The 14,299-nt window shown below is 39.4% G+C and overlaps 1 protein-coding gene across 1 annotated transcript in view; it reads right to left on the bottom strand.

Moving 5' to 3' along the window:
* ccnd2a (cyclin D2, a) overlaps positions 1-8,719 on the bottom strand; it is a 253,009-nt gene extending 244,290 nt beyond the window's left edge. Inside the window, exon 1 of the mRNA XM_036568215.1 lies at positions 8,629-8,719. The gene's annotated coding sequence lies outside the window, so the exon portion shown is untranslated. The remainder of the gene's footprint in view (positions 1-8,628) is intronic.
* Positions 8,720-14,299: the final 5,580 nt, after the last annotated feature.

Raw genomic sequence — 14,299 nt, 5'->3', positions numbered from 1 at the left:
AAGCACTTTGAGCTGCAGTTTTTACTTTTAATACAAGCTAATGTAAAGAGATTTTATTCCAAGCATTTTGATGCAGTTCTATTGGGGCATTCGTCATAAAATTTCACACTAGGGACAGGCGAAACCACTAACATCCTTTTCAGTCTGATACTGAGTAAAACCAAGGTCACTATACTGAAAGGGGAATTGCTTGTGATGTCTACAATTAAAGGAGCAAAGAAGTAAAAAAAAAATGTTTTGTTTTTTTCCTAAAAGTAGTTTTTTTCCTACACACTTAATTGCTAGTTTAATAATACTGATGTGGATTGAGTTTACTGCTTAAAGAAAATGACAAGTATTAATATTCTTCGGTTATTTGTGAGGATCAGGATAAGAAGTGTTCATATTTTAGTCCTGATCTGCCCAGGCCTATTTAACACAAGGGAGAGGGCAGCTGCTCTGCTCAAATGATATAGAGAAAAGCAAAGATACCTGTTTATTTATTTATTTTTATTTTTTGCAGCAATGACAGGGTAACTCTTTCTTTCACTCTGCCACACACTTGTACCACATACTTATCCAGTTAATATACAGAGCCTGTGGGTCATTTCAGTGTAATTTAGTTAAACTGCCTCAGAACTTCCCACCATGATACCCAGAATATTTACCAAGTACTTTGGAGTTTGCTCCTCACATTATCCAGGTCGATAAATGGGACTTAAGAAACTGTTAAAGAAATTGTTAACAAGTTTATTATTATTATTATTATTATTATTATTATAAAAGAAGGACTTAGAACGAGATTTTTGTAAAAATCATACATGGCATGGCACTGTTTGGTGCCCTGAATTTAAAATAAAGGGGTCATTAAAACATAAATAAGGCATAATTTGGCTTTTTAATGTAAAAGGTTGTTCAAAACAAAATAAAAACCGAAATAACTGATAATACAGAAAGAGGGTGGACTGGGTAATATATGTTTTTTCGTTAGAGTGGCTCATCACTACTGAGTAATTACTGTTAACTAATAAGTTCAAGCCTAAAATGGCCTAAAACATCTATCCTGCTTCCTAGCCGGCGACACTTGGTAGCTCCTAACTGATGACAGACGCAACACCTGCTCAAATACGCAAACGTTACTGACCACCAGGGTCACTTCTAGCTATAAACAGTATAAGCAGTCAGTCAGGAAGCCTGAGACACCAGGAGACCCAAAGTATGTGCTTTTTTAAATTGCTTAGGCTCCCCAAATGTTCAGAACCGGCTCCGCTCACTGCTGCCCTCTAAAGGTGTCATAGCCCAGTCAGAAGGTAGTACTTCGTGTTTTTATCAGATGCCATGAGGTGCAATAAATTAGTTTTTCATTTTTGTATATTTTTGCACCACAACTCAACTGACAAAAACACACCCAATTCACATTCTGTTAGTTTTAACGTAAACATATGACTGTGAAAGCTCACAACTGTAGACAACAATTGTGATTAGCTCAAATAAGAGGCCTAAGTTCTCTCACAACAGCTGCTAAACTATAGATAATTACTCAAAACTTTTGACCAGTCATGCGCATAAAAAGATAAACGTGCTGATTGATGAGAACTAATCAGGGCTGGGTTTCCCAAAAGCATCGTAGCACAAAGATGATTCTAAAATGGTAAAGCGACCATCACCAGTCATCTCTACCAGTTATGATGATCTTAACACTGAGATGTTTTTTGGGAAACTGGACTCAGAATGATTAGTTTCACTGTTTACTCTAAAGAATATCTCTGAGAGTTTGGGTGATACCAAACATTCAAATATTTAAAGCTACTGATGCTCCAACCCCAACTAAATGAAACTCACCCACCGCAGCTGAGCTCAATTTTCCATTTCAGTAGATATTCTGGCAGTCTTACAGAGTCTCTGAGTGATCCTCCTGAGTTTCAGGATAAGAAGGAAATGTATCCCTCTTAGTCATCACTAAACGAAGCATCAGCCTGCCAGGCACCAATATGATGAAGACCATTAAAGCAGTTAGTCAGAAGACATTTAGCCCAAAATGTAGGAATCTACAACACACTGCTGACACATAAGAGAGAAGAGTCCTATTCAAATCTGAACTATGATTCAGAACGCCAGAAATAACTGCTTAGCAACTGTCAAGTTGTTTACTGCACGTATCTCTGTACATAAATACAAAAAGAAAAGATCTGGGGGAGATATGCACATACAGTACCATGCAAAAGTCAGAGACCAACTATCCATCATCTAAACCGCTTATCCTTCTGGGTCGCGGTGGGCTGCTGGAGCCTATCCCAGCTGTCATTGGGCGGAAGGCAGGATACACCCTGGACAGGTCGCCAGTCCATCGCAGGGCAGACAGACAGACATACACACACACACACACTCACACCTAGGGGCAATTTAGCATGTCCAATCGGCCTGACTGCATGTTTTTGGACTGTGGGAGGAAACCGGAGTACCCGGAGGAAACCCACGCAGACACGGGGAGAACAGGCAAACTCCACACAGAAACGACCCTGGTCACCCAGCCGGGAATCGAACCCAGGCCCTTCTTGCTGTGAGGCGACAGCGCTACCCACTGCGCCACCGTGCTGCCGAGACCAACTATATTTATTCAATTTCCAGTCAAGTTATTCACTTTTCAGTGTCAGGAAAAACACATATTAAACACAGAAGCCTCAACAACCAAATCATTTTTCCAGTATTTAGTATGTCCACCCTTCACTTTGCTATAACTTCCATTATTTTCAGGAGACTTGCTTTCAGTTTTCCAAAGAAAGTATCTGTAGGCGTATCACTGCTCTCAGAACAAAACTTTGTATCTTCATTTTTGTCGTTTTTTCAGTTTTTGACATAATTTGAAAATGCCTGTTGCCCTTTACATTGTGTGTAAATTTCATGATGAATGGACCAAAAGAAACGGCCCAAAACGACGTGGAAAGATGTCTGGTTCCATTGACTTACATTAAAAGTAAAGTATGTTTTTCTTTCTCCTGTAAAATTACTATTTTGGAGATATGAGTTTTTGATCTGTCAGCAGCGATATCTTTCTTCACACATCTAAAGTTCAGTCTTAGACGTTGGTCGAATTTGCTTCTAATGATCCAAATAATCCCAAACAAATTCAGTGATGTTGAGGTCTGGACGGTCAGTCCATTGTTCTGAGAACACCAGCAGCTTCTTTGCTTCATTTCTTATTTTTTGGATCCTTTTCTCAGTCAGAGCTACACATCCTTTTAGACCCATATCTCCGAGTCATCTTCTCACAGCGGAAGGATGGACAGAAACACCTGATGATGTTTTCAGATCTGAAGCAGCTTGATTTTCTCCTCTCTCTCAAAGATGAAAGCTGTAAGTGCTGTTTATCTGATGGGGCAGTTTTGGTGGTCTACCAGGTCTTACATGGCTGTAGGTAGAGAGTCTCATTTTCTCGGTATCTTTTAATCATTTTTCGACCTCGTTTTGGAAACTTCTGTTTTTTCACTTCGACTTTCCTCTTCCTTATGATAGTGGATTATCTTAAATCTAATCTCCTCAAAATTATTTCCTGAAAAGTGAATACTGAATAGCTGTTTTGACTGGAAATAAAAAAAGGGTCTCTGACTTTTGTACAGTACTGTATATATCAAAACACTGATAACACTAATATAGCAGTGCTGTCTTCTAAATTTTACGTATTTTATATGTGGTGCACATATTACATATTTCAGTTTTAGATATAATTTGAAAATGTCTGCTGTGTGTAACTTTAATGATAAATGGACCAAAAAAATGATCCAAAATGACTTGGAAAAAAATCTGGTTCCATTGACTTACATTAAAAGTGAAGTAGTTTTTTTTCCTTCTCCTGTAAAGCTACCATTTTGGAGCAACAGTGATATTCTCCATTATATTATCAGAGGATATTTGTGAACTTGTTTATGTCTCATCACTTCGCTTCTATGCGTCTTCATTTCCATTTAAGACAGGAAATGCTGACGTTAAATTAGCGCAGGTGCATCTCTAAGGGCATCTTAACCAAGGCCCGCGACCAGCTGCTGATGAGAAGCCTGTCACTTCCTGTTTGAGAACACAGTAAACAACAACAACAAAGAAACAAAGACAGTGCACACACAGTTCTTGGGGGTTCTGTTTTAAAAAGGGATTTTACACTTCAGCTATGACTTATCATGTCCTTTCATTTCTAACACACCGACCGGGACACACCCATATAATATATATGCGGTAAATCCAAAATTACACAAAGCAGAGTTGAGTAGTGAGTGCGCCATTATTCAGGCATTTTTGTACTTCATAAATCTAAAAACAATACAGATAAAATGATCTCTTTCACATTTTGGTCAAATAAGGATGCAAGGAATTAACCCGCTGTTACCCAGAACTCACTATGAGTAATATATTTGTTATTTCCATTAACATTTTTCAGTTTCTAGTCAGCTGTTCAAATGTCAGGCTTTGACAGAACACAAAAGACGTCATTTCTCAGAAGAGAGGTCCTAAAAAAACCACAGCAGGTGACGGAGCACATCAGTACAAACCACAACGGCTACACGACCAGCCATTTTTTTGTTTCTGCTTAATCGGGGGGGGGTGGCTTTCAGCAGAACTAAACAGATCTGATGCACTTAAAAAACACTAAGGGGAAGAACACGACTGGACTTACAAACTAAAAATATGATATTAACTGAAGGCGCATTTTATGCTGTGCTGACTCCATTCAATGGAAATGTGGTGCACAATTCATTTACATTCACAGAACATTTCTTTTTTTCAGTCATGACTGAATAGCACACAGAAACTGGACAACACCTGAATCTTTGGTAATCATGTCCTTCCCCTGGACTCTCCTGTACCAGCGTCCCTCCAAAGGAGAGCTCTAGTACAAAGAGAAGCAGCTTGTCAGTTTCTGAACCTGCCTAAGGAGGAGCCATCTCCTCCGCTGTCAGGAGAAGACGACGTGCTCTTAACTGAACACTTAAGGCAGGAAGCTGCAGCAACCCCTTCCTCTTCCTTCTCCTCCTCCTCCTCATGAGAGAGAGATAAAGAGAGAGAGTGAGAGAGAGAGAGAGAGAGAGAGAGAGAGAGAGATGGCTGTTGCTGAACAGAGAGAGAGTGACGCAGTACCGCATCCTGTTCTACTGTACAATGTCTCAAACAAGCACCTGCCACGCACTTTCTTTCTGTACTACATCTTCTAAGCCGCTTATCCTTCTGGGTCGCGGGTCTTTCTGTACTATTTATTCTATTTATTTATTAAATGTACTCGCTGCTGTGTCTGATCCACTCGTACCAGCACAACACACACTAACACGCCACCACCACATCAGTGTCACTGCAATGCTGAGAATGATCCACCACCCAAATAATACCTGCTCTGTGGTGGTCCTGACCATTGAAGAACAGGGTGAAACAGGACTAACAAAGTATGCAGACGGGCTACAGTCTGTAACTGTAGAACTACAAGGGCACCTATATGTGGAGTGGAGCTTATAAAATGGACAATGAGTGTAGAAAGCTTTTAATGTTATGACTGATCTGTGTAAACAGTGGAGTCTGACCGTCTGAGACCACAATCCAAAAGTCTGAGACCACAATCCAAACGTCTGAGACCACATTGAAAATCTGGTATTTTTCATTTAAACCTGGAAATAAACAACAGAAAGTTTTAGAATTTTGAAAGAAAAAAAAATAAAACAAAGAAAAGTTAAATAACAATTAAAATGAAGAAGAAATATTCAAAATCCAGCAATATTCAAGGTCACTATTCAAATTGAAGCAACGCTGACCACGTTAAGGCCTTTTTATAGAAAAATCTTATCTCCTGAAGCGAAGCTCATGGCCAGACAACTCTCAGGGGCACAATTTTGAAAGAGGGTTCTTAAGTGAAGAAAATGTTTCTACATAGAACCATGAACACTCGCTTTACATCATTGAAGTTTTTTTCCGTCTTTGAAGAGTTGTTCAGATTGATGGAGAATGTGTTTTATGTGGTTCTATATAGAACCTTTTTGAAAAGGGTTCTTCTATTGTTACAGGCTTGACATCTTAACAGTAGAAGAACCTTTTTGGTGCTATATAGAAGATCTCCATCAATCTGAAGAACCCCTTAAAGATGCAAAAAACCCTTTAATCGTGCAAAGGGTTCTTTGAGTGTTTATGGTTCTATATAGTTTTTGGTGCTATATAGAGCCCTTTTCAAGAAAGTTCTATACAGAACCATCTACAAAACACATTCTTCATCAATCTGAAAAATGCTTTCATGATTCGAAGAACTATTTAATCATGCAAAGGGTTCTTTGAGTGTTCATGGTTCTATTTACTAAAGAACTATTGAAGAACCATAATGTTTTTTGTGGTTTTGATCTACTGATCAAAGGCTTTTCAATAAACATACAGAGTCCATGCCAGTTCAAGCCCACGCTGTCATTAAAGCAAAAGGGAAACACACACCAAATACTAAGAAATTCTGAAATTCATGTAAACATTCAAACTGCTTTTCACTCAAACTGTCATCGTGATAGTGTTACTTACTATAAAAACTTTGTATTACATTAAAACGGAATGCAAAATAGAAGCATTTTCACCAGCAGGCTGCACCTAAAACCATCCACTGTCCATCCATCTTTGTGCTATTACAAACAATTTCTAATATATTTGTGCAGTTTAGATTATACAGACCCACCTCTCATTATGACTACTATAGGTTTCACAAAAAGAACAGCCATTTGCCACATTTAAGGGACGTTTACCCACAGAATAAATAAGCAATGACACTAACACTTAAAGATCCATCAGATCTAACAACAGAAACCAGAAGGAAACTACAAATATGAGTTCATGCAAGTGGTAGTCACACTTCCATCTTGGTTTCAGAAGACACTCACTGCCTTTGTCACACTGCTGGTGTCTTATTTACACTACTGTACTAAAGTCAGATATCACTCTTAGTTTATTCTAACTATTAGAAGTTCCACTTTCTATTTCTCACGATCTAAATAATCCCAAACACATTCAGTGATGTTGAGGTCTGGACTCTGGTGGTCAGTCCATTGTTGTGAGAACCCAGTAGCTTCATTGTTTGATTTGTAGAAGTTGTGTATTTCCTTTTCTCAGTAAGGGCTTGTCAGCTTCACATCCTTTCAGACCCGTAGCACTGATGGTATCAGTTTTGAAGCAAGAACGGAGCTTGATTATCTCTCAAAGATGAAAGCTTTAAGTACTGTTTATCTGACGGCGACAGCTGTGTTGGTCTATCAGGTCTCGCGTTCTTGTTAGGACCCCCATTTCCACTATATCCTTAAAAGATTTTTTGAACTCCAGTTTTGGAAATTCCTATTTTTTCACTTATTTTCCTTTGACTTTCTCTTTCCTTATGTAAGTGAATCATCTTTTAGCTAATCTTCGCAGAAATATCCCCCAAAAAATGAATAACTTGTACCTAATTGCTGTTTTCACTGGGAATTCAATAACAAGGGTGGTCAATGACTTCTGCACAGGTCACTAACAGGGTGGCAAAGGCATTAGGTGTACTGTACAGTATCCTTTTAACAAAGCTACCAACATAATCCCATAATGTTTATAGCTCAACAAATAATGACATCAAGCAAGTCAACATTAACAGCAACGATCACAAGATTGTGAGCAACGATAATGGAAAATCACCATGAACAGATTCCACAGCAGCAGCAATTCATCCATAACTACACACACATATATATAGAGAGAGAGAGAGAGAGAGAGAGAGAGAGAGGAGAAATTGACTGATTGATACATACATAGATAGATGCATAGATACACAGATAGATATACACACACACAACAAAGATTTTATTATACTTTACCTGAACAACAAAGGCGGGAAATCTTGATAATAGCTTTTTCAAGTCAAGATGACAAACCAACCAAAGTGTAATTTTTTTTTTACACTGTGTCTTCACACCACACCCACCTCAGCACACAACATAACAATAAAAATAATAATAAATAACCAAAGCAAACCTCTGCGACCTTGAACATACAGCCCAAAAAACAAACTATGGGTGTTTAAACCGCTCTTAAGCTACGAGGCTTCAGTCAGGTTCTCATTTACCATCTTTTTGTTCGAATTTCCCGTTCCACCTTAAACAGTGGAACTGCTGCACCATTTAAGGTGCAACGTGAAAATCCGAACAAGAAGCTGGCGAATAATAAGACTGACTTCGGCTTCATTCTCAGGGTAAATCCAGCGCTAGCTAGCCTATAGCCACATCCCATCATCACCCCAAAAACCTCAACACCGAACAATTGCGCAAGACGAGCCAAATCACCGTCTCACTGAACACAACGGACACGTTAAACGGTTCAAATAAAGCCGAACAAAGCTGACAGTAAAGCTGAGCAAACTCCAGCGGGCAGCTGAGAGCGAAACAGCAACTTTTTTCTCCACATTTCTTGCCAAACTCAGCCAACATACAACTGCGCTTCGCTCTTTTTCACCCACGAACGTCCCGGATGTCTGCCAACTCCGTAGTAACCAGCCCGAGTTCACCGACAGAGAGAAAGAAAGAGAGGAAAAGCGGGGCAGAAAAAAACGGCGGCCCGTCCTCCGCTGCTGTTGGCCGTGAGTGGATGAAGAGTGTATCGGCGGATAATCGGCGTGTCCCTTACCCGAGTGAACGCGGGTCTGTCGGTTCCTGGCATCAGCAAAGCGCCCGTAGTGCTCGTAGTAAAGTTTGCAGGCAACGTGCAACCTTGTTGTTTACAAAGTACAGAGCAGAATTCCGATTGGTTCCAGCGAGCACAAGGCGGCGCCCCGTGCTCAAGCCCCTCTGAACAGCCTTCACTCAACCGCCATATACAAACCCGCCGCGGGGTGGCGCTCCGTCCCTCACAGAGGAGTCAGGGCCACTTGTCACAGTACAGTCATTATCACAGGCGAATAGTGACTACAACTAGGGCTGCTCGATTATGGCAGAAATCATAATCTCGATTATTTTGCTCAAAATCGATCATGATTTTTTAACACGATTACTCTTTGACTTTGGAGATATAATCCATTTGTTGAACTTTTGAATAAAAATGGTCTTTTTGACAGTGGATTTCCTTGTACCTTAAATATAATCGAACTGAAAAACTAAAAGTAAAACAGATAAAAAATAAAATAAATAATATATAATATGTAAATACATAACATTTAAATAAAGAATATAAAAATAATAAATAAAATTAAAAAATCTAAATAAATAAGATCAACTATATTGTAGTACACTTGCACAACCTACTGAAAAAAATTAAACATATTTATATGTATTTAATAGGGGCAAAAGCACACTACTGTAAGGGAAAGGGGTGCACTGGATTTATTACACAAGACAAAATAAGAGTGTCATTGCAAAACAGAATGCGGCGAAATAATCTTTTATCTCAATTTTCTTGGTTTCATAGTTGCTGGAAGCCAAAATCATGATTGAAAACGAAATTCAATTGTCTGAGATTGAATACCATTTTGATGAATTTGTAGACTTCATGACTGCTAATGATTACTTATGATTTTAGGCATATAGCACAAAAAAATATGACTTATAGTAATATCGTCAGCTAAGAAAAATAATCCGCATCAGACAGATGTTTAGATTCGACCGACATTTCAAACCGATATTTGATTATGTATTATTTATAGTGTTGTGCTAAAATATCTGCACTTCATTCATTTTACTACATTAGTAACCCCTTACAAATAAGTGTTATGTTTCCCTGTAATGCTAATCCAGGTGGATGTAGTCCCTAATTCTATATTTTATAAATTTACATTACCAGCATAGGCAGATATGCACATGAAAAACATCAGATATCAGCATCAGTGCATCCTCTGATTGCAGATGAAGCACTGAGTGAGTAGTGAGTATTTACAAATACACCACCATACATGCTACCACTGGGCACCATTATCAGTAAACATGGCATAAATTTCCACTGTTATACTGTTATTCCACAGTTATACTTAGCAAGCAAACCGGATGATAAAATTAAACTTAGCAAGATTGAAGCCTTTAACTTTCTGTAACTTCCTCCTTCTTAACTCTGCTAAACAGAGGTTCTACTTTACTACTCTTCTTGGTCCAAAAGCGGCTAGAAACAGACTGTCTAATTTAACACTTAAACTTAACAATTTCTCAGTTGCATCAAGCTCATCTGTAAAAAGCCTTGGTGTCATTATAGACCCTGATCTGTCCTTCGACGCACACATAACTAATATTACTAGAACAGCCTTCCTGCATCCCAGCAATATTGCTAAACTGAGAAATGCATTCTCTCTACAGGATGCAGAAAAGTTAGTTCATGCATTTATTACTTCAAGGCTAGATGACTGTAATGTCCTGCTGTCTGGATGTCCCAGCAAAAGCCTTAACAAGCTTCAGTCGGTCCAGAACGCTGCAGCCTGAGTTCTTACTAGAACCTGAAAGTTTGACCATATCAGCCCAGTTTTATCAACGCTACACTGGTTACCAGTTAAATTTCGCATTGATTATAAAATTCTCTTACTGACTTATAAAGCTCTAAACGGACTCGCCCCTCAGTACCTGAGTGAACTTCTCTCTCCACTATGAACCATCACGCCTACTTAGATCACAAGGTACTGGCTTACTATTAGTACCTAGAATTGATAAAGTTACATTAGGGGGGAGAGCCTTCTCATACAAAGCCCCCCAGCTTTGGAATAATCTTCCTGTTAATGTTCGGGACTCAGACACAGCCTCAGTCTTTAAGTCTAAGCTAAAAACTTACTTGTATAGTCAAGCCTTTGGAAATTAGTTTTCCCTGTCAGTTCTATACCTGCCAGAGTCTCCGCTGCTCTGCTAACACTGTAATCTGTAATCAGTCGCCCATTACAGAACTGACACCCATTACAGAACTGACTCTCAGTTCTGTCAGTCACTCATTACAGACCTGACTCTCTGTGGGTTTTTGCCTTTTCTTTCTTTCCTTTGCCGAGTTGAACAGCTGCCCATCCTGTTCATTCTGATGCTGCTGCCTCTCTGCCTTGATCGGGTGCCACTGCTCGCCAGCCCTCTGGACCGGCTTGACCACCATTGAGCTTCTTGCTGTACAACGCCGTGCAAACCTCACCTTCACAATCCCGACCCCACTGATGCTGCTGTTGCCCTAAACTAAACTAATCAAATTAATCATTTGAACTAATCAATCATTTAAACTAATCAAATTAATCAATCACACATTACAGAACTGACTCTCTGTGTGTTTTTCCTTTCTTTCTTTCCTTTGCCGAGTTGAACAGCTGCCCATCCTGTGCGTCTGATGCTGCTGCCTCTTCTGCCTTGATTGGGTGCCACTGCCCGCCAGCCCTCTGGACCACCTTCAAGCTCCATGCTGTACTACGCCATGCAAACCTCACCCTCACAACCTGACCCCACTGATGCTGATGCTGCCGCTGCTGCTGCTGCATGAACTAAACTAATCAAATTAATCATTGTTCCACCTGCTTTCCCTGTTTTTGTGCTAACAATGTTTACTATCCGGTGTCAACCAGAGGAGAATGGGTTCCCCTTCTGAGTCTTGGTTCCTCTCAAGGTTTCTTCCTGTTTCCTAGAGAGTTTTTCCTTGCCACTGTCGCCACTGGCTTGCTCATGGGGGCTTGGACCCGGATTTCTTTCTGTAATGCTGATTTCCTTGTAAAGCTGCTTTGTGACAACACCTGTTGTAAACTTTACTTACTTACTTACTTACCACTGTTCAAATGACTGGAATCACATATGTTAATGTGAGTCAGTAATAATTTATACAGTGTAGACTGAAATGTTATAAACTAGACAGCAACATGTAAACCAATGGTTTATTCACAATTTAAGTATTTTGAGAACAACAAGAAGATATTACATGGCACAAACAGTAAATGTTAGGGTTAGGGTTAAATAATACACTGTAATTGTCCATTTATAGTGAATTCTTGACATAAAACTACTATGAATTGCTATTTTATCAGTCAGATGTGGTCACCACATTGAATATGAATCATTCTGGATTTTAATTTTGTTATATGTTCATTCTCTAGGCCACACAGCTCTCTCAGTTATTACTACCCCATTTCCAAAAAAGTTGGGACGCTGCGCAGAATGTAAATAAAAATAGAATGCAATGATATGCGAATCATGTAGACCATAATTTTAAAGGAAAATACTACAAAGACAAAATATCAAATGTTAAAACTGAGAAATTTTATTGTTTTTTGAAAAATATATGCCCATTTTGAATTTGATGCCAACAACACGTTCCAAAAAAGTTGGGACGGGGGCATGTTTACCACTGTGTTTCATCAACTCTTCATTTAACAACACTCTGTAAGTGTTTGGAAACTGAGGAGACCAATTGCTGTAGTTTTGAAAGTGAAATGTTTTTCCATTCTTGCTTAACATAGGATTTAAGCTGCACAACAGTTCAGGGTCTCCTTTGTTGTATTTTTCATTTCATAACCCTTCAAATGTTTTCAGTGAGTGACAAATCTGGACTGCAAGCAGGTCAGTTTAGCACCCAGACTCTTAATACAGAGCAATGCTGCTGTAATATGTGCAGAATGTGGTTTGACATTGTCTTGCTGAAATAATCGAGGCCTTCCCTGAAAAAGACATCATCTGGATGGCAGCATATGTTGCCAAAACATGTATATATTGTTCAGCATTAATGGTGCCTTCACAGATGTGCATGTCACCCATACTAATGCATGAATACTGGCTTCTTGAATTGTTGCACTATTTGCTCATGCAGTCTTTCACAGAGTGGTGACCCCCTCCTTATCTTTACAGCTGAAAAACTCAGCCTTCTGAGATTTTATACCCAATCATGTTACTGACCTGTGGCCAATCAGCTACCAGGTGTTTCTTTAGAATTACAGATCTTTACAAACCTTTTATTGCCCCCGTCGTTGTTGGCATCAAATTCAAAATGAACACATCGCAAATCACACATTGCATTTTGTTTTATTTACATTTTGCAGAGCATCCCAACATTTTTGGAAATGTGGTTGTATTTTTATAACAATAATACTTACAAATATATATATATAAAACTTTGCAGACAGCCATTCTAATGAGTAAATTCAACTACTTGAAAGTGCTGACGCAGGCATTCAACTGCAGTTTGAATAATCTCCACAGAAATGTATTGACCAATAGAATGGGACCCTCTGGAGCAGCATGAGCCTAAGGTCACTGTGCCCAATGCTAAGCATGGGCTAGAAGAGGTATAAAGCCCCCCAGCATTGGGCTGTGGAGCAGTGGAACTTCATTTTCTGATGTGATATCACTCTTAAAAATGATGGTTTCTTACAGGGTTCTTTAGTAAAGAAAATGGTTCTATATAGAACGATGAACACTGAAAGAACCCTTTGTTCTTTACAATGTTAAATGGTTCTTCAGACTGATGGAGAATGTGCTGTGTATGGTTCTATATAGAACCTTTTTGAAAAGTGTTCTAAATAGCACCAAAAAGCGTTCTTCTATTGTCATGTCAAGCCTGTAACAATTGAAGAATGCTTTTTGGTGCTTTTTTTTTAACCCACTTAGGTGTAAATGTGTGTGTAAATGTGTTTGTCTGTGTGTCTGCCCTGTGATGGACTGGTGACCTGTCCACAGCGTTTCCAGCCTTCCGCCCAGCGACCACTGGAATGGGGTCCAGCACCCCCTGCAACCCAAAGGATAAGCAGCTTAGAAAATGTGTGTGTATGTGTGTGTGTGTGTGTATATGTGTGTGTGTGTGTGTGTGTGTGTGTGTGTGTGTGTGTGTGTGTGTGTGTGTGCTAGCCTACAGCTATCATGGGCCATGTTTACATTCATGGCATTTGGCAGGTCGCTCTTATCCAGAGCCATGTATGACTTTAATCATGTTACAGATGCAGGTGAATGTACATCACTTCAGTGCTCAAAATTTACAACACAATATAACATAAACAAACATACAATATCAGACAATATATGCAAGTTAAACAGCAGCAACCAGTAATGGCTGGCAGTGAATTAATAAAAGGGTCAGCTGATCAACACATGGCTACAAAGGGTACTAAAGAGGGGAGAGGTGGTGGAACGGAATCATTCACAAGTTTCACTGGCTAGTGGTCCTTTGTTTCACGCTCTGATACCGTTTGCCTGGAAGCCAGAGCATAAACATGTGATGGTGATGTTAGAAGCTGTCCTGCAGACTCATTTATGTCCATGTGGTGGCCTGGTCACACTTTATCACTCACAGGAGGAACTGACCCACTAGTCTTTAATACAGTACACTATCAACAGTAGGATTCCAGAAACATCTTCAGATGTGTTCCGTACGG

This window comes from Colossoma macropomum, unplaced genomic scaffold (assembly GCF_904425465.1).
Source record: "Colossoma macropomum unplaced genomic scaffold, Colossoma_macropomum, whole genome shotgun sequence".
NCBI classification, from domain to species: domain Eukaryota; kingdom Metazoa; phylum Chordata; class Actinopteri; order Characiformes; family Serrasalmidae; genus Colossoma; species Colossoma macropomum.
Note: the sequence above shows the minus strand (reverse complement) of the source record. Positions and strands in the feature narration are given on the sequence as shown.